We start from the raw sequence: 18,300 nt of genomic DNA, 5'->3' as shown, positions 1-18,300 counted from the left end.
GAATGGCAGCACAGCCCTCAGGAGTGTTGGCCACTCCTCCCAGTTTGGTGTCATCTGCAAACTTGCTGAGGGTGCACTCTGTGCACTTGTCCAAGTCATTGATGAACAAGTGGAAGAGCACCGGGCCCAGTACTGACCCCTGGCCACAGGCCTCCAACCGGACTCAGCCCCATTTATCACCACCCTGCCATCAGTAGAGAAACTCCATCATATGGACTGAAGTTTTTCATGAAACAAACAAAACCAAACAAAACCAAACAAAAATCATTTTCATTTATGAACATGCCCCCAGATTCACTCATTAACTAATTTCCATGACAGTCATAGACACATCTAAAAGTATTACTGGTTTAAATCACTAGCTGTTTGTGATGTCCTGTAAGATTACCATGGTTGCTGATCTGGGGGTATATATGTAAAACTGGAGATGCTTTGAAGTACTCTACCCATCACTCTTTTCTTATATGAATAATGCTTTTAATTAGTTTTAAACTGCCATTAGTTCTAAACTGCATGATTCCTCAATACAATATATTGTATTCCTCAATAAAATATAATCCTTCAACCTTATTGGCAAACTGATACTGAGATTTGTGGCAGCACTACCAAAGGAAAGGGAGGTGAAGACATCTCTGTTACTCTTTTCATTGTGACCTGTTATCATCTAGAGCTCAAATAAAGCAGGAGTTAAAACTAGTTGCTTGGAAAACATACTCCCATGCCTCATTATTTCTCTTCTAGCGTACAGAGGAACATTCATGGGACATCACTGTTTTTCTTTGAAGGAAAAAATATGGCAGTTTGAAATGGGTACATGTGGCACAGCCTATTCTGATTATGAAACATCGCATAAACTTTAGACAACAAAAAACCTTAAAAATTTCTAACAAAACTTCAGTATTTGAATCACCACTGAATCAACAGACTAGTTAGAGGGAACCCTTCATTGCCATTTAAATACTTTTCTTTTGCTACTAAGCAAAGTAGCACTGTCGCAAAACAGAAGATTCACTCTGAGTTTCCCATGCTGACTACCAGTGAAAGAGAAAGAAAAAAAACAGTTCTTATTCATTTTTATTTCCCTGGATCTGAGCAGAAGCCTGCATAAACAGATAATCACTTACTAGTGCTACACCTTATTTCAAGTGTCTGCATTTTATTCAGAAAAAAAAAAAAAAAAAAAAAAAAAACATTTAATCAGAGGAAACAGGAATTTTTACCAAAAATAAGAGTTGTCATTGCGCATCACAAAGGGTATAAGTCTCTGATAATTTTAAGGAAAAATACCATTTTCTTTTGTCTCTGTATCACAAACTAAGCGCTATCTTTCCCTCTCCCTCCAATTGGAAAAGGCAAAGCAATGGGCTAAGCAGCCCACTTTAAACTGTGCAAAATAAAATCACTGCTACAATGTAAGGTTTCGTCTTTCAACAGGAAATGTCTGCCTGCTGTAAGATTTACTTTTGGAGCAATCCTGCATTTCTGAGTAAGCCATTACACCACAGGCAAAGTGAAGAACTAGAGCAGCACGTTCAATATGCAAAACTGTAAGAGAAGCATTGTTCATTTTTCAGTCAAATTAGGAAAAAAAAAAAAAAAAAAGTTGTGCAGGCTGTTTCGATTAGGAGGGGAAACTGGGAAGGAGGGATGTGTTTTCTGATGCTGTCTTTATTTACAGAAATTTATAAGGTGCTCTTTCCCTGTGCACAAGCAGAATCAAATGACCAGAGACAGTTTCTTTGCTCTTGTTTCCAAATCTCTGCTAGCCAAAAACTTATCTCATCAGTTGTTTCCTCAAGGACATTCCCTGTATTAGACTAAACTGTGTCTCCTATTCTTGTACTATCTCCTATCTCGGCTCCTTCAGTCTTTTCCACGTGTCTCCCACAGAGAGACAGTCACAAAATGATGGCTGAGAGAATTGTTATTGCTTCTGACTGCCTTGCATGAGCCTCCTCTGTGTGTTGAGAGGAGATCCTGCATTTCGAGGGGCAGCTATTACAGTTTTACAAGACAACTTCACTTCCTTCAAGGCCCTAAAATGAAAGCTATGTGCTCCAGTTTCAGGGAAATTTAGTTTTAGCTACAAATACTCATGTCTTTTTGATTGTCTTTATTACATTTAACTGCTTTAATAATTGCAATTAAAAGCATTGATTTTCTGCATTTGTATTGTATACATCGGCTGGTGAAAAGGGTATGACCTGTAAAAAGCATTGCTGTCCAGATTGCCCTTACACCATACCAGGCACACAGGGGGGAACATGAGGTTCTGGGCTTCAGTCTCAATTCACTTAGCACTTTTGCTTTCTTTTTGCCCTGTACACCCTTTATCTTCCATTGCAGCTCAGGTTTTCTATCCTAAACCAAACAGTATCCTATGAGAATGGACTTCTATGGAAAACAGAAGATAAGCATGATAACTGGGAAGAAGCATTAGATGCAGATGTGCTCTAGCCTACTGGGAGAAAGAAAAAAAAAAAAAAAAGCACTGAAAGGGAATGTCATTATTTTAAATATTTCAGAAGACCTGAGGATATCTTCGGTACCACAAACTTACTCACAGACTTTTTTATTTTGATATTGACATACATAAGACCATGAAAACTAAGGCTCCCATTTCATCAGTCTATTAGGTCTTCAAAGTATATGTACGACTGTATGTTGTCTGTATCAGCAAGTAATACAATAAATAAAATTCAACATGTACTTGACCATTTAATTGCTTACCAGCTTATATATATGCTTAAATACCTACTTTATGAATGTGGATCAGGTATCTATATATGTAAAAAATATATGACTTTTTTGGCCATTTCAGTAGAAGTTTGGCAAATTTTATGAAGTATGTTATGATTCCTATTATGCAATGGATACAAATACTTCAATACACAGTTCTAAAATGTATATCTAGAAAATTACATCACAGGGCTTTCATAAGGCAATATTATTTCTCTTTTTAAGAACTGAAACTGATCGGTAGTCTGAAATGTACATATATATATTTCAAAGTTACAGGAACCTTTACCTTTAAATACTTTCAAATAATTCTGATGCAAAATAAAGGTGTTAATGCTTAGATTTGCAGTTATGCAATTACAAGCAGAATATATTTGCCTTTTTTAAAAAAAGGGTGTAAGTGGAGAAAATGGATATTTACTCTGCCTACATTTCATTTCTGTGAACCTGAAAGGCACTGCATGCTATGACTTGCTGTAACATACAGCATTGCTAAGAGTGTTCATTCAACAGAATGATTCACTCAGTAGAACTTTTTCACACTCTTACTCTATTATATCTATTTTTTTTTTATGTACTATCCTGGAAATCAGAAATCCAATGATGGGTCAGACCCTTTTAAGTGCTAAATAAAAACAGAACAAGCAGATAGGATCTAATCTCTGATTTTCCATCATAGATTTCACTTAAGACAGTGTATGCCTACATGTACGTATGTCCCCTTGTCCAGGGTGTATTCTGTACCAAAGCAGTCTGGCCTATGATTCTTCCTGTAAAGTTAAAACCTTGTCCATGCCCACAGATGCTACCTTTACAGCACCTTCCTCCATAACAGTTTTTCCCTTATCCCAATCAGGAAACCTAAATCATAAGAATTGTCTTCAAGTAGCATTTTTCAAAACACTTTTCAGTTCAAGCCAGTTATTTCTAAGAATACAGGGAGCATACCTCAGTGGAAGAAAGCATATGCTCACCACATATCAGGACATTCTTGTTATTAAATACTCAGATAATAGGAAGAAATGCTAGTCTGAATTTACGTGAAGGTAAAAATTCAGAATGGTCTTGGAAAATTATGGAAAATGCATGGAAAATACAGGATGAATTAAGGTTGACTGCGAAGTACTGTACTTAGGCAGGAGGAACCATATACACAATGAGAAAAAACTACACAGCAGTAGTTCAGAAAAAACTCTGAGAAGCGCAATGCGGCAACAAGCTGAATGTGCATCAGTGCTGTCTTCTGTGAAAAGAGGAGAGCATCATATTGCAATGTATTTAACAAGCTCACCTGTGAAACACTGAAGAGAGGATAGTCCCAGGAGGAGTCTGGAGGCTTGTCATGCAAACATAAAGCTGAGATAGAGGTGACCATTTACAGAGAGGTTGGAGAAGGGTGACAAGAACGAGAAGGGTCAAAAATTGCCAGGAAAGAGAAGACAAGAAGGGCAAGGGAGGAAGCAGAAAGGAGAAACGAAAAAGGAAAGGCTGAACAAGCTGAGGATGTGCAATCAAGACAGGAGAGGACTAGAGGATAATGGCTTTTAAATCAATAACAGTAACCTGAAGACAGAATAGCTACTAAACTATTTATTCATATGGCAGTAAATAGACATGAAGTAATGGGCTTGAACTTCACGACTGAAGGTAAGTTAGACACTGGGGAAAAGATAATGAAGCTGTGGAGGGTCCTGGGAGAGCATGGACCCTCTAACTGCTGGAAGCCTTTAAGACAAGTATGTTAAGAGAGATGTAGGTATACTTGACTCTCCCTCCAGCACAGACCAGATCTCAGGAGACACTTTCCAAATTTAAATTGAATTATCCTGTGATTCTACAAAACATTACCATAATAACAATATCTTTAGAAACAACACAGTCATGCTGTTTCCACAGAAATAAAATAGAGGGAGAGGCGGGGCGATGAGTTTTTGTGCATGGATATTGTGATTGATCTGAAAGAAATTCCCTGCTAGAGTCTAGGGGTTGTATTAAGGAAATCTCCAGAGGGACTCACCTTCCTTACTTCCCATTGTCTTTTCTTTTTTCCTCTAAATTATTCTTCAGATTTGGCTTCTTTCAATCTTAGTGCATCACATCCAGCACAGCAATTTTCAAATACATCTCCTCAGAACAGTCCAAGAGATGTGCTGCATGATAAAGAAATGCCAGGAATCTTACTCTTTTGAGTTTTCCTTTTTCTTTTTAAATGGACATGTTTTTGAGTTAATAATATGCTGAGGGAACAGCTGCACTCAGCAAAACTCCAGCTATAAAATCCTGAAAAGCTTGTGTTTCTTTCACATCATACTGCAGCCAAGCCAGCTGAGGCTACATCTGCCTCAAATCACTAGCAGGTAAAGTTTGTGTCTCACTACAGGGATGCAGTCCCACTGGGTTATTTTATTTATTTCAGGCAGAGCAAACTGAAATGTTTGGTTTGAATTTGTGTTTCTTCCCAAGGTTCACATGAATTTAGACATTTTTTTCTTTTGTTTCTATGTGTCTCCTATATATATTTTTTATTGTATATATTGTGCACTGGCAGTAACAAACAAAAGACATAAAACTGCTATTGGTTTGCAAATGGCCATTTTCACTGCTATGTATTACAAGGACTGTGGAAATGTAATGTGCAGTTCTTCAGTTCTTCACAGGAACGCAAATTGGGCAACACTTAGGAAGATTTCAGACAAACACTATAAAGCTGTCAGGATATAGAGATATGTATAATGGCAGTAAAATAATTTTGTACTCTTCATCTAGGCTTTAACCTTATTTAGCTTTTAATAGTTAAAGCCTTCATGCTTCCATTTTTGTCCACATTCTTTTATCTTTTCTACTCTGCATTGACAACTCTGGTTCTGGTTACAGATTGCCATTAAAAAGACATCACGTGAAGAATAATTTCCCAATCCCTAATCTGTGCATCTACAAATCAGGTATTACTGATTTGGGGAATACTTCCTCATCAAACCTTAGTATTCAAGGCTAGACATGCCACTAAAGCAAGTCATTGATTATATATTTCCTATATATTTCATAATATCTGACTCTAGCCCTACCACCCCCTCAATCATCCCCTGCTGTCTCACCTGCTCCCACCTCTCTTCCTCACCTCTCCCATTGCATCATGCAATCATCTACTCCTCCTTAAGGCTTGGGATCTTTCAGCCACTCTGAAGACTGGTTTAAATAAGTTTCTTCCATTTCTTCTTCAGCATCCCTATTCTGCCTTTTCTAAAATCAATGCATTGCTCCTTCCTCCAGAGACCCCAGATAAAGTTTCTTAAGGATTATTCCTGTCAGCTCATTCACAGTTTTTACAGCACATCTTACCCTTAGCTTTATATGCGACAACAATATATTCTGAAGTCACTGAATTAATGTAATTTAGCCAGAATAAAACACCCAGGATAGGAGCTTCAATAATTACATTACAGGAAATAAACATCAATACTCAGATCAATTCAAAAACTTCTAAGGACATTGATGACAAATATTTGTTTTTTCTTTCCATATGCATTTTGAAGGGACAATAAGAGAAATATCTGAGAAAAACTCTGAAATTAAGGAACAGGTTTCATTATGTGATTTAAGTAATTTGTCCTCAAGCCCAGTGGAAAGCCACAGATAAAATGCTTGTACATTTTCAGTTGGAACCTGTGAGTTAGAATCTGTGAATTAATTTCATGAAGTGTAGTCATCTACCTAAATTAAAAAGAAGGCCTGACACATTATCAAGAGCAAGACTGAAAATTAAAGCATTAAAGAATTAATTTTCTCTCATTTTAAAGTGCAAGTATGATCTAAGTCCTCAAAGCAGAACTGCTGTTTTATTGGACTTTCACGGCACCATAATTTATGACACAGGGATGAACTAACTGCTTATTTTGCTCAGAGCCCTTACAGCACCCTCTAAAGCAGTTACGTTATGCAAAGATCCATGCACCTGTATAGCCTGAGACCAACACACCCCTGATCATGTACTCAAAACATCATAGAGACTACAGCCTTGTCCCCATTTGCTGCAGACATCAGTAAGAAAACTAAACAACAAATACACAACATAAACTGCATGTATAACTTGGCAACCATCGGCATAAAACTGAGAAGTGGCAAACTATCTCTCGTTTGCATGGGTTCACAGAAATGTCAAGGCGTCTTTTGGTCTTTTCCTCAGCTCAGAGATAACATCAGGTATACCAAGATCATCCTTCAGATATATACGTTCTGAAAAATCTCTTATAATATCTCACTGTGGCTTGTTAAAATGCTTAATTATACTTCATTGTCTAAACTAATGTTCTTTTTCTGCAAAGTCATTTCTTATTTGTCCTGTTTCATGGGACATGGAAAATTATTGAGCACTGACCTTTTACTGAACTTTGTGTTGATTTCTCAACACTTCTCCAGTTCTCAAGTTCATTTTCATATTTAAACCTAATCTTTTTCCCTAGATTAGTCTTTCACACATTTATGAACATATTCTGTAACTTATCCTCCCAATTATAACCAGACAGATTAAATTGCACTGAGTCTAGGAAGATATTTAGTAAACCCTTATTGACACTCATATCTGTTGGACCTTGAACCTATGGGACCTGGAGTCGGACTATGCTAAAGCTAACACCTGCTGTCCTTTGCATTGCCTCTCTCTTCCGCTTCTGAAAAGAGGTTGCATGAACTGTTATAAGCTCTTCCAAAACAGAGACGAGGGACGCTTGCAGTCTCCTCCCACTTTGACTGGAAGTGTCAATCAAAATATTTGAAACTAATGTAGATGCTTAATAATCAGTTGTTTTAAGAATTTGGTTTAATGGTTCTTCAGACAATGCAGCAAAGCTGGCATGCCAATACTGGCTCTCTCCCTTTTAAAGGTGGAGAGTCTCTTTATCCACCATGTGCAATCCCCTACATTCACAGTGAAGTCCAGAAGACAACTGCTAATAATTTAGATTATATTGTAAGCATTTAAGGATGAGATTCATAGAGTATGACTGAATCATCTAAATTTTATTTAGTCTGACCTTTGAAGTCTTCTGTTTTTTCCCTGCTTGTTCCTCATTAATATTAGTATATTAATTCTAGTGTCACAGTAAACTTTTCTGATTAAGACAAGGAAAAACTGTTATGACCCTACTCTATATCCCATAGCATCTTCTTTACTAAGTATCTTCAGATCTCTCCTTTCCTTTATCTATTTCTTACTTCATCTAACCTCTGATTTGTTTATAGAAACATTACTTAATACTTTTAATGTATATTTTCCTAATAATAATTTAGAGGTCCCTTCCAACCTTAATGATTCTATGATTTCCTTGGTTAAGATTTCTGATGTTGTCGCTATAAGCTTGCGTGCCCTGGCTTATACTTTGCAAGATTTTTTCTAGATTTTCAGATTACAGAAAAAGCTCCTTACTCTGATTTACTGATAGCAACTTGTTTTTTTCTGTCACTTCTGTGTGTCACTTTGGTTTGCCATGACACTTGTGTTCTCTCCCAATTCCCTTTTTCTTTGTGTTCTTTTCACAGACCTTTACGTAGAATCAACTCTGATTTTTCTGAAATAGGCTTACTTGAATCCCTTGTGACTGTCTTGGTACGATGATTTATATATTTTTTATGACAGGGATAAATTCTTATTACAGAGGAAGCTGGAAATCATTGTAATCACTTTACAAATAAAACATTTCCAGTGTGAACACCTTGTCTTCTTAAGTGCAAAACTGTCATATGTATCTCATCACTTGGCCTCCTGAGTCTGTAAAACTCTCTTTTTTTTTCATGTTGTAACTCATATGTGTTGACATATAAGATTCTAAATGTAACCCAAACAAGCAAAGGTTGAGGATGCATAAGCGACAGTTCTTAGATATGAAAGGAGAAAGAGTAAATACTGCCTGACAAATCCTTCCCTGACTACCACCAGCAGATTCGCAGTGTGAACTACAGAACAGTTGCTATAGCTCTCTCCTTAACGTTCAAGTAAGCTTCTTTTAATACCTTCAAACTGTGCGTACAAAAGGTTCACTGTATTGATTTGCTTTCATACACTGAAAAAACACAACTGCACAGATGGGCTGTTTCATATGCTTTTGATTAACTTTTTTTTTTTTTCCTCTTTTTAAACACACCTTCATTGCTCAAGCCAGTTTATGCTGGTTTTATTTTATGACATGATGGTTTATAAATTTTTTGTCAAACTGTGTTACTGTTTGATCATTATAAGACCAATCAAAGCAAGTATTGCCAGTCACAGTTTCTCATCCCAGCCAAGTTACAGTGTACATATGGTACATGATATAAGGGAATGCAAAACTGATTAGCGTGCAAAGTGCAGTGCAGTGGTCTTTACTATTCATCATTAATGTCATAGTGGATTTTAACAGGCAAGAGACTTTTCCCATGGCCAAAGTCTTGCACATAACCACTGGAAGAAAAGCCAAACAGAAATTATGTGACATATATGAGCATGGTCTTGAGCTATAACCTCCTTTTCCAAAACAGAAAGATCACTCCCCACATATTTTCCTGCTAACTTCTCCTAGAGCTTCAGGAAACATATGTCAGAACAGCTTTTCTTAAGATGGAATAGTGAACTTTTACATACATTTCCTGGAAGAACTTTACTTCCTGCAACATCGGTCCCTGCCCAAAGTTAACAACAAAAAAAAAGAGGACCAAGATCTCTTGTCACCTTCATTCTACATGCCTTAAATAAATACATATGCTAAGGAAACTTCTGTGTCACATAAACAAGGTTAGCAAACCTAACTCCTGAAGATTGTGAAGACCTCCTTGTTTTTACCTGCTGTTGTGTTTCATAACTAAACTTCTAAGAGTTCTTCTTTTGTGTGTTTTGTTTTGGTAGGTAGAATCTAACTTTGTACTAATTTCTATGCATTAATGACCCATCTTATCTAAAATCTACCCAAGAAATTGTGCATTTAACCTATTCTGCACATTCAGAATATTTGTATGAGCAATAGACCCAATGGCACAAAAGACACCTCTTCTGCAGGAAATTTCAGAAGGTAGAAGCTCTTATAGACTCTCTCTTAGTAGGACCAATTTTAAATGCTTTTACTGCTAAGCACAACCTTTTTTTCAAGCAGTCAGTGTGTTCAGGTTCTTGATAGGAATAAACAGCAATTTACAATGCATGCCTGCTTCATTGTTTAATATAAGAAACTCACATTTACATGTCAGAGCCATGTCACCAGAGGAACTGTTCATTAGCATTTGAGCAGGCACAATCGCACCATAGCCCTTAAAGAATACATAGCCACTCAAGAATACATATGACTTGAGTGAGGATTGAAGAAGCAAAAGAGCTCACAGGCAATGAAATAGTATTAGTAAAGAAAGCTCTCCAATGTTTTCTCCATCAGATGTTGTTCTTGAAGTGCCTGATGAATCATAATCAAATATATGCCATTTACAGAAGGTGAATTCAAATATATGGAGACCAAATGAATATAGTGGCTTGTAGCCACATCATTTTGTGTTATGAGCCAGTCAGACCTCCCAAGTTAAGTAGTGCTGAGCCAAGTCTGAATTTAAATAGGAGATCCTCCAAGGAAAACTGAGTGCATGCACTGAAGGAAATAGTGCTGGTAGCCCTTGTCTGTCTGAGTTACTACTGAACTAAGGTCCTTGCATGATGCCAAGAGCATGGGACTGAGACTACAGAAGAAACTCAAATCCTTGAATCTTAATTCCTAATGGTCATTAAAAATCTGATGGCAGCTTTTGGAAAAGTAATGATATTTATGTAGCCAAATTTCTTACCGGAGAATTATAATGCAGGGACACATAACAAATCTTCTGGCAGTTTCAAGCTGCTATAGAGTTTTCTTTCACTTGTTCCCCCATCAGCTTTTATGGAATGTTATTGTAAGTGGTTGCAAAGTGCTACCCAAGAAGTGATTTCATTCATATACCAGTGTTAAACAAAGAGATGATAGCAGTGTTGAAACCCCAAGATGCATATTTTTAACCTCTCTGTTCTGCATATTTTGGTTTGTTTCTTACTCAGAAATATTGGGTTGAACAAATACATGTGGTGGTCTCTGTCTTTGCATTGCATTAAACTAACTGGATAACCCCAGTGACACTGCAACTCACAGAATCATCTGAACTGAAAGTGAGCACTGCAATTCATGCATTTCAACCTTCTGCCCACAGTAGAGCTAACATCTAGTCCACTCAGGTTGTTCAGGGTAATTTATACAAGAGAACTAGGGAGAGAGAAAGAGAGAGATGATAAAGAAAAGATTAAAAAAATGAAAACAAAACAGCAAAAACCTTGCAGAAGGGTCTTAATGTATAGCAGGTAAGCTTTTCATATTCTTCTGAAAACTTCAGGTAATTGATTCCCATGACATAGGTGTTAAGTGAGCACATTCGTATGCTTGGTGCAAAGTATAAAAGCCTGTTACCAGTAGGTTTTATTAAATTAGTAGCTGGTTCCTGAACATAAGGAGAAATGAGCAGTATCTAAGGTTAAAAAAAAAAAAAAAAGGAGACATATGGAAAGAAAAAGGCAGGAGAACACATGGATTTCAATACCACACACAGATACTATTGAGACAACTGATATTCAGTATAAATTCTTGTCCTGTCTGTAACTTTAATAAATAATGAGACAAGCAAGTAATTAATGTATTTGTCCTAAAAGTGTGTTCCTCACTGTAAAAACACAAAGATGGTCTAGACACTCAAGATCAGTCAGCCAAACTTAGAGCGCTAGACTGCCCTGGGATCATTCAAAGTGCTGTTGTGCACCATTGCTTGCATTTCGTGCTTCAAATTCCCACTAATATAGGACAAAATGAACTCTTTAAGAACACTTTGAGTGAGAATCGTATGATTCCTTCAACTACGACTAATGTAAGGCAATTAATACCCAGTCATAAGCATTTTCTGGCCTCATATAAGGGAAAAATTTAGGCTGCATCATCTCCCTGACCTCCCTGCCCCAATTACCATGGGAAGAAAAACAAAAAATGCAGGCCAAAAGGACTGGGAACAACCAAGAGAAACAGGGATAGCTGGGCATGCTGCAAACAGTACCTGCACACAGATTTGAGAACTGGAATTCTGACAGCCCTAAAATTAGGATAATGAATATAAATGAGTAAATACAAAATATAGCCAGCCAGTGCATGGCAGAGAATGGCATGGTTTACCAAAGCGGTTACATGCTTCCTACTAGCACAAAAGATCTACCAGCAACTGCAGCCTGCTATAATCTAAACTGACTAAACTGAACGTCACAGCTCTTTCTTTCTCCACCTCTTTACATCTATGCCACTAGATCTCCATTTCAACCTACTGAAGCCTTGAAGTTTTATTTGAATGATCTCAGTGAATCTTGGAGGCACCCCCTCCTGACAGCAGCCACAGATGCCTGCTACGCCTATGAACAAGTGATGCTTGCCAATGTTTATTTATTTATTTTTTTTAAACCTCTTGTGTCATTTGGATCTGGTTCTGCTCATCACTTCTGGACTCCAACTTGAAGAGGTAACCTGTAACTCATCAGGTTTGGGGAAAACATGTGTGATCTCATGAATCCTGGATGTTGTGAAATAATTCTTTTTTTGGTGAGGAGACAAAGATCTGTATACCATTATACTAGTAAAACTTGCAGTATTCCAGGGATTTGCCAAGCAAGTTTTGAAAGCTGCAAATCTTCCACAATTTGTTTGATATATCAAGAGGGACTTACAGTAAAGTATCCACAAGGGTAGCTAGCACAGATCATAGAAAACTAGCATCAATTGCATGATATTTATACTATATATACTTACTTTAAATTCCATGCTACAAGTATAGTAACATTAAAGAGGGTAAAGTGGGAGAACACTGATTGTGAACATGTGTAGAATGAGGATAATTTATTTTTAGCAGTGTATTTCTCAGTTCTAATGTAATTCTACCACCCAGTCCAAACACATATGAATGTCTAAAACATCATCTAATATTCTAAATAAATGCCATAGGCAAGAGCCAGAAAAGGAAGAGATGTATGTTTGTTTTACAACACGTTAGAAAGATTAAAATATATTGGGGGGGAGGAAACTCTTTTTCCCTTCATAGAATCACTGTATCAGATTTTCCTCCCTACCCCAATGTGCAATTTCAAAATCTTTTCTGGAATAATAACAGGAAATCAATATGTTTCCCTCAGTGTTCAAGAAAACGGTTGCCTTCAAAAAGAAGCAATATCATCACTGACATGACCATTAGAAAGCATTACTGCTCACCCTTTTGGCATTGGAAACACGAGAGAAAAAAATTGTCAACAAAATAGCAGTGAAAAGCAACAGAGACAGACTTCCCTTTGTGCCTCATTTAAGTGATGCTCAGGTGATATATTCTTTGTCTTCAGTACCATAAGCTCTTAGGCAAGGGTTTGCTTACAATACTTGTATAAATGTTTAAAAAGCAAAAGCAGGGCATTTACCTTTAATTTCTACAGCTGGAAGTACTGCTCATATCACAGTCAAATCTACTGAGAAGAGGAATGTACTGAGAGAGGAAAATCCAGTCATCTCTTGCTTAGACCACAGGTATACTCAGTGTCTTCATCTGCAGCACCAAATAGACCTTCTATCAAAACACAGCAATAAATGTCCTGTTAAAACACTGTAGTCTGAAATAACTCAGAATCACACTTTCTCTCTCTGGACATCCAAATAGTTATTTAAACAACAATGAGTAAGTCTAAAAAGAAAAGCTGAGCAGCCATCTGCATTATTGCAGTAGCTACCTCATGAAAAACCAAGTTTAAATTCCTTTTTCTGAACTGGTCCTTTAGACTAGTGATTATGCTAGGATGCTGCCTCTCCCATTTTCTAATGCAAAGGTCTCAGTGAAATCCCAAGGAAGAAATAATTTTCTGCATCAGCTTTAGCTTTTGTCTTTTTTATCTCCAAACCAGAATTTTTGTTGTCCGGCCAGCCTAGGATTGCAACAAACTATGCAATAGTGGCTTCAGATATATTGAAAAGCAGCATAAAGAACACTGATGTAAAGGTGGGAGGAAAGAGGACTTTGGCCAACAGTATGCTCATCAAAATGTTGAACTTCTACCCTTTGAAAAACACTGGAGATCTTTAATCTTGAGGCAGAATAAAGATGACGTCTGGATATTATCCAATTTCCTTACCTTTTAAAAGAAGATGGGCAGAGCCAGTGTTGCCAGAAGTTGATCCAGACAGTGTACACACCCTAAACTTGATGGTTTGGTCTCTGAATTATTCCCTCCAGGTTTAGATTTTTAAAAGTCTATAATCCTTTTTGCCAGCTGGTAATGTCAAAAACAACAATATTGCTGTTAGTATTTAACAGGTAATACTACATATTTCATGGAGTGAGTTTTGTTCCAGACTAGGATTGAAACTGATTTGTGTTAATGATTTAACTTGTTGACAAATAAACATTTGAGGGAAAAAATATATAATACAATCCTGGCAAACCAAACCATGCTTTTTACTTTGTCTTGAATTTAAATTCAGCTATTTATTATATCACTCCATGCCAGAATTAGGCAGTAAACTCCTTTCATATTCAGAAGAATGTTTCCATTTAAAATTTACATTTAAAATTGTAATAAGGTGCTGGATTTCATTCTTTTCCATGAAACTGTATTGTATTATATTAGTTGCATTGCTAGAAAATGGTACATTCTGATTCTCCATTTCAATGAGCTGGATGTATTACATATTTCATCATGAGTTATTAAAATTAGTGCAATTCAAAGGGTCACAAACCACAGATACAAAATGCATGGGTTAGCTGTTAAATATTTAAATGCTGCATCCTATGTATAATCAACTTTTGCCTAAAGTCATGAGACATTATTGAAATAAATACTAACTGGACCCACCAGTACCAAAATGGTTGACAGTCAGTGGCATATACCAAAAGCAACATTGGCCCCAGGGAAAAAGCTATACATGCCTGTTCAGAATGAGCACTATTAAAGCCTATCAATAGGGTGTGATAATGACCTATTGAGGGTGAGACATATCAACAGCTATCATTAGGAATCAATATCAACTGTTACTGATAACTACGAAGACCTCCTATCGATCCTTCCCTATAATGAGATATGGGAAGTGATTGGACTCCACACCCCTCAGAATCAAGGATGTATCCACACGTACCAAGAAGCATCGACATCACTGTCGTGAGGGATGTTGTGCCCTCACGACACGTACGGAAATCAATACTCATCAAGGCCCATTGGTATCACACTCATGATATATTGCTTTTTAGAAGACTAACTATTGCTGTCCAGCATAATTTCAAAATATAATTTATAGTGGTTCTTTAGAGAACTATATCGAGTGCATTAAAGCCATATGGTACTGTGGTTTCAACCCCAAGAGATGCCTCATCAGCTAAGAGAACCAATATGCATATATCAATATGCATATTACTCATTTTTAATAGAGTGTAGTAAGCTGTAGAAGATTACTGATCCTGCCAGCTACTTGGAAATATGAGGTGTAACAATTATTTTAAGATTGTTGGAGAGTTTCAGTATTCTCAGGATATAGAACATTTTTCTTTGTTTTGTTATGTTTAGAGCTTGAAACATTCTCTAGCAGTTGAAATCACCCAGAAAATACTACATCTAAACTAGACAAGTTAATACCTAAAAAAGATAAAACCTTTCTGGAGCTGTAATGCTCAAATTTGCTAAATATGGCTCCCTGGAGGGAAGTAGGGAAAAAAAAGGTGGAGGGAAAGGGAGAAAAAGGATGAGAACATTGTCATTTATCCTGGCAAGAGGACATAGCATCTACCACAATTATGCATATTTCACTACTAAAAATAAGAAGTGGTAAGCACTGCAATAACTGTTGCAGCCTTGGCAATACTGAGAACATTGGATTTTACAAAGGATTTGTGTTATGTACAGTCATTTCCCAAAACACTGAGAAATATACCACATAAATAGAGTGCACTGCGTTAACCTCTAACCTAGGAACATTAGCAGCTGGAGACACAGAAGAACTGTGCTGCCCCACTAAGGGCATCAACACAGACACAGGAGATGAAAATTAGAAAGTCAAATCTCAGTTTTTTAGTCAAATGAAACCATGGGAATAACTTGGCACTAACAAAATTGCCAATGATACAAAATTAGGTGGGGAGATAAACAAGACTGCGACAGAGCAGGGGGCGGAATTTGCCACGTGCCAGGCTGAAGTGGGGCTGCGCAGCCCCTCGCGCCAGGCCGGCCAGCACCGTGGGGACCTGCTCTGCCAGCCCAGGGCAGCTCGGTCGGGTTCTTGGTCACCACGACTCAGCCGGCCCATTCTACTCCCCACCAGAGACGAGAGCCAAGCCACGCTCATGAACGCTCAAGAGCAATTCCTCAGTCTCGAGGCCTTCCTCAGTCTCGAGGCCTGGGTAAAGTGTCGGATTTGGGGGCTTACAACTGGAACAAGGAGACAAGTGAAGGGCCAGATGGAGAATTCCAAACTTACCACTCTGTCTAGAAATGCATTTGCACTGTGCTCCACCCAAACTAATAAATCCTTCAGTGGTGATTTTATGTCCAGCACTTGGAATATTGTTTGGGACTTGCACTCCTGCTTTAAATTTCTCTTTCAATGAAAGATTTTTAATCTGAATTATTTTAGCTTGAAATGGGGAGGATACCAGGCAGCTTAACAGTAACTCAAGTGTGTTTGATCAGCTTTAATTTCCCTTTCAGAAAAGTTCCTTACAATCATATGTGGTTGCATTTTCATGGATTGATTTGTACTTTTTGTCCAAGACATTTTCAATGGCCATTTGAATAAAATGCTTGCTTCGATTTTTGCATAAAAGTTGACTACTTGGAGGAAAAAAAATGATTTTGAAATGGTGCCTGAAATATTTCTTAATCCTTATTGTCCCCTTTTTTCACTTAAATTCCTCATTTGGACACCAGCCCTCCAGAGGTATTATGTTCCCAGGGACCTCTCATGGAGGCAATGGTCGGCACTTTAACCTGCAGGTTCTCCCATCCTACCCTCGTATTTATTTCCAAACCTTCTCTCCCATCTGTTCCTTCCAGTCTGACCCAAATATTATCTTATGCCATTTAACCCTAACAGATTTTTACTTCCCCTTCCTATTCCAGTTGGATTAATGATGTCAGTAGTCTTCCTGTGTACTTCCAGTTCCCTTTTTAATTCAGCACACATCTTGTATTCATTCACTGATTCTTTACAATACTTATCCTACCCCTGATCCTTCCACAACATTCTAATTTTTTAATCCTGTTTCACATACATTCTCCTTTAATATTCTTCCCTTTTTCATCCTTTACACCTAGCTTGCCAGTCCTGCTGTTAAACAGAAGTTTTTCTATCCCCATGAGACTCTGACTACTTTCTTTTAGCTTGCTTCCTTTTGCCTTTTTTGGCTGCTATTTGGCACCACTTTTTATTTCTTGACCCTTTATTCCTGTATGTTAGATAAGGATTCCTTATGACAATCTACCTCCTGAGACAGGTTAATAACTAGTGTATCTTCTCTTTTCTTGCCATATTGTATGCCCTGTGAACTATTCATTCTACATTTATAAATAATGGCTTCATTAAATGCCACTGCATGTTCTTTTGAATTAAGCTCCGATTTTAATGAATCTCATGTCCACAGTACCTACTTCTGTTTGTGTCACTACAACTATTCCTGCAAATGCTGCCTCTGTTGTCCATTCTCAACGTTAATTCCTAAGTACTGATATTTTGGTTTGGAGCAAATCCAGTCTGTAATTTTGAATGACAAAGCACACTTTCTTCCTTTGGGAGACAAAATAGTTAAATTGTAACAAGCTGTTTTGCATGCCTTCACACTGAAGAGAGTGAACCATCTGCCTAAATAATCAAGTACATCATTGTTTAGAGAGAAGAGCACAAAGTTGCAGGGTTGAAGACTTGGAAAGAAGCTTGCACAAATCAGTCGGTGCACTTATGTACACGTAAGCCTACCCGAAGTTTCCAGCTCTGTTTAAACGAGGCAAGAGACAACTCAGTACTACAGACAAACAAAACCTAGCATACAGTATATTAAGCATTCTGTTACTGTCCATTTGGAGATACTGAAGAGCAAGGAGAAAATTGACATACACAGACAAAGAAAACACCATTGTGAAACACTTCACACAGGCTCAGGACCATTTGAATAGCACTGGTTTTCCAGAGAACCTCCTTCCCCCATTCCCAGATCTTTCAGTGGAAGTAACAGCCAGTCTGCAGAGAGACATAACCATAAAGAATAAAGCTGATAAACTAAAGAAAGGTCTTTACAACATTGCACTGCAGCAATACAAAACAAAACAAAAGAAACACACAGTTCTCAAACACTGAACTAGAAAAAAGTAAGAGATATTTGACAAATCATCAGACTCTAAAAATCTTAAAAAGAAATAGTATCACAAGCCAGATATCAGTATCTGAGGTCCTTGCAGGTCTACAATTATGTCTACATTACAGGAGCTGGGATTGGCCTCCATCTCCCAGTGCCAGATGTACCCCACACTCCATG

Source organism: Tinamus guttatus, unplaced genomic scaffold (assembly GCF_059628265.1).
Source record: "Tinamus guttatus ecotype Peru unplaced genomic scaffold, ASM5962826v1 Tinamus_guttatus_pri_ptg000288l, whole genome shotgun sequence".
NCBI lineage: Eukaryota > Metazoa > Chordata > Aves > Tinamiformes > Tinamidae > Tinamus > Tinamus guttatus.
This window is presented reverse-complemented; position numbering follows the sequence as displayed.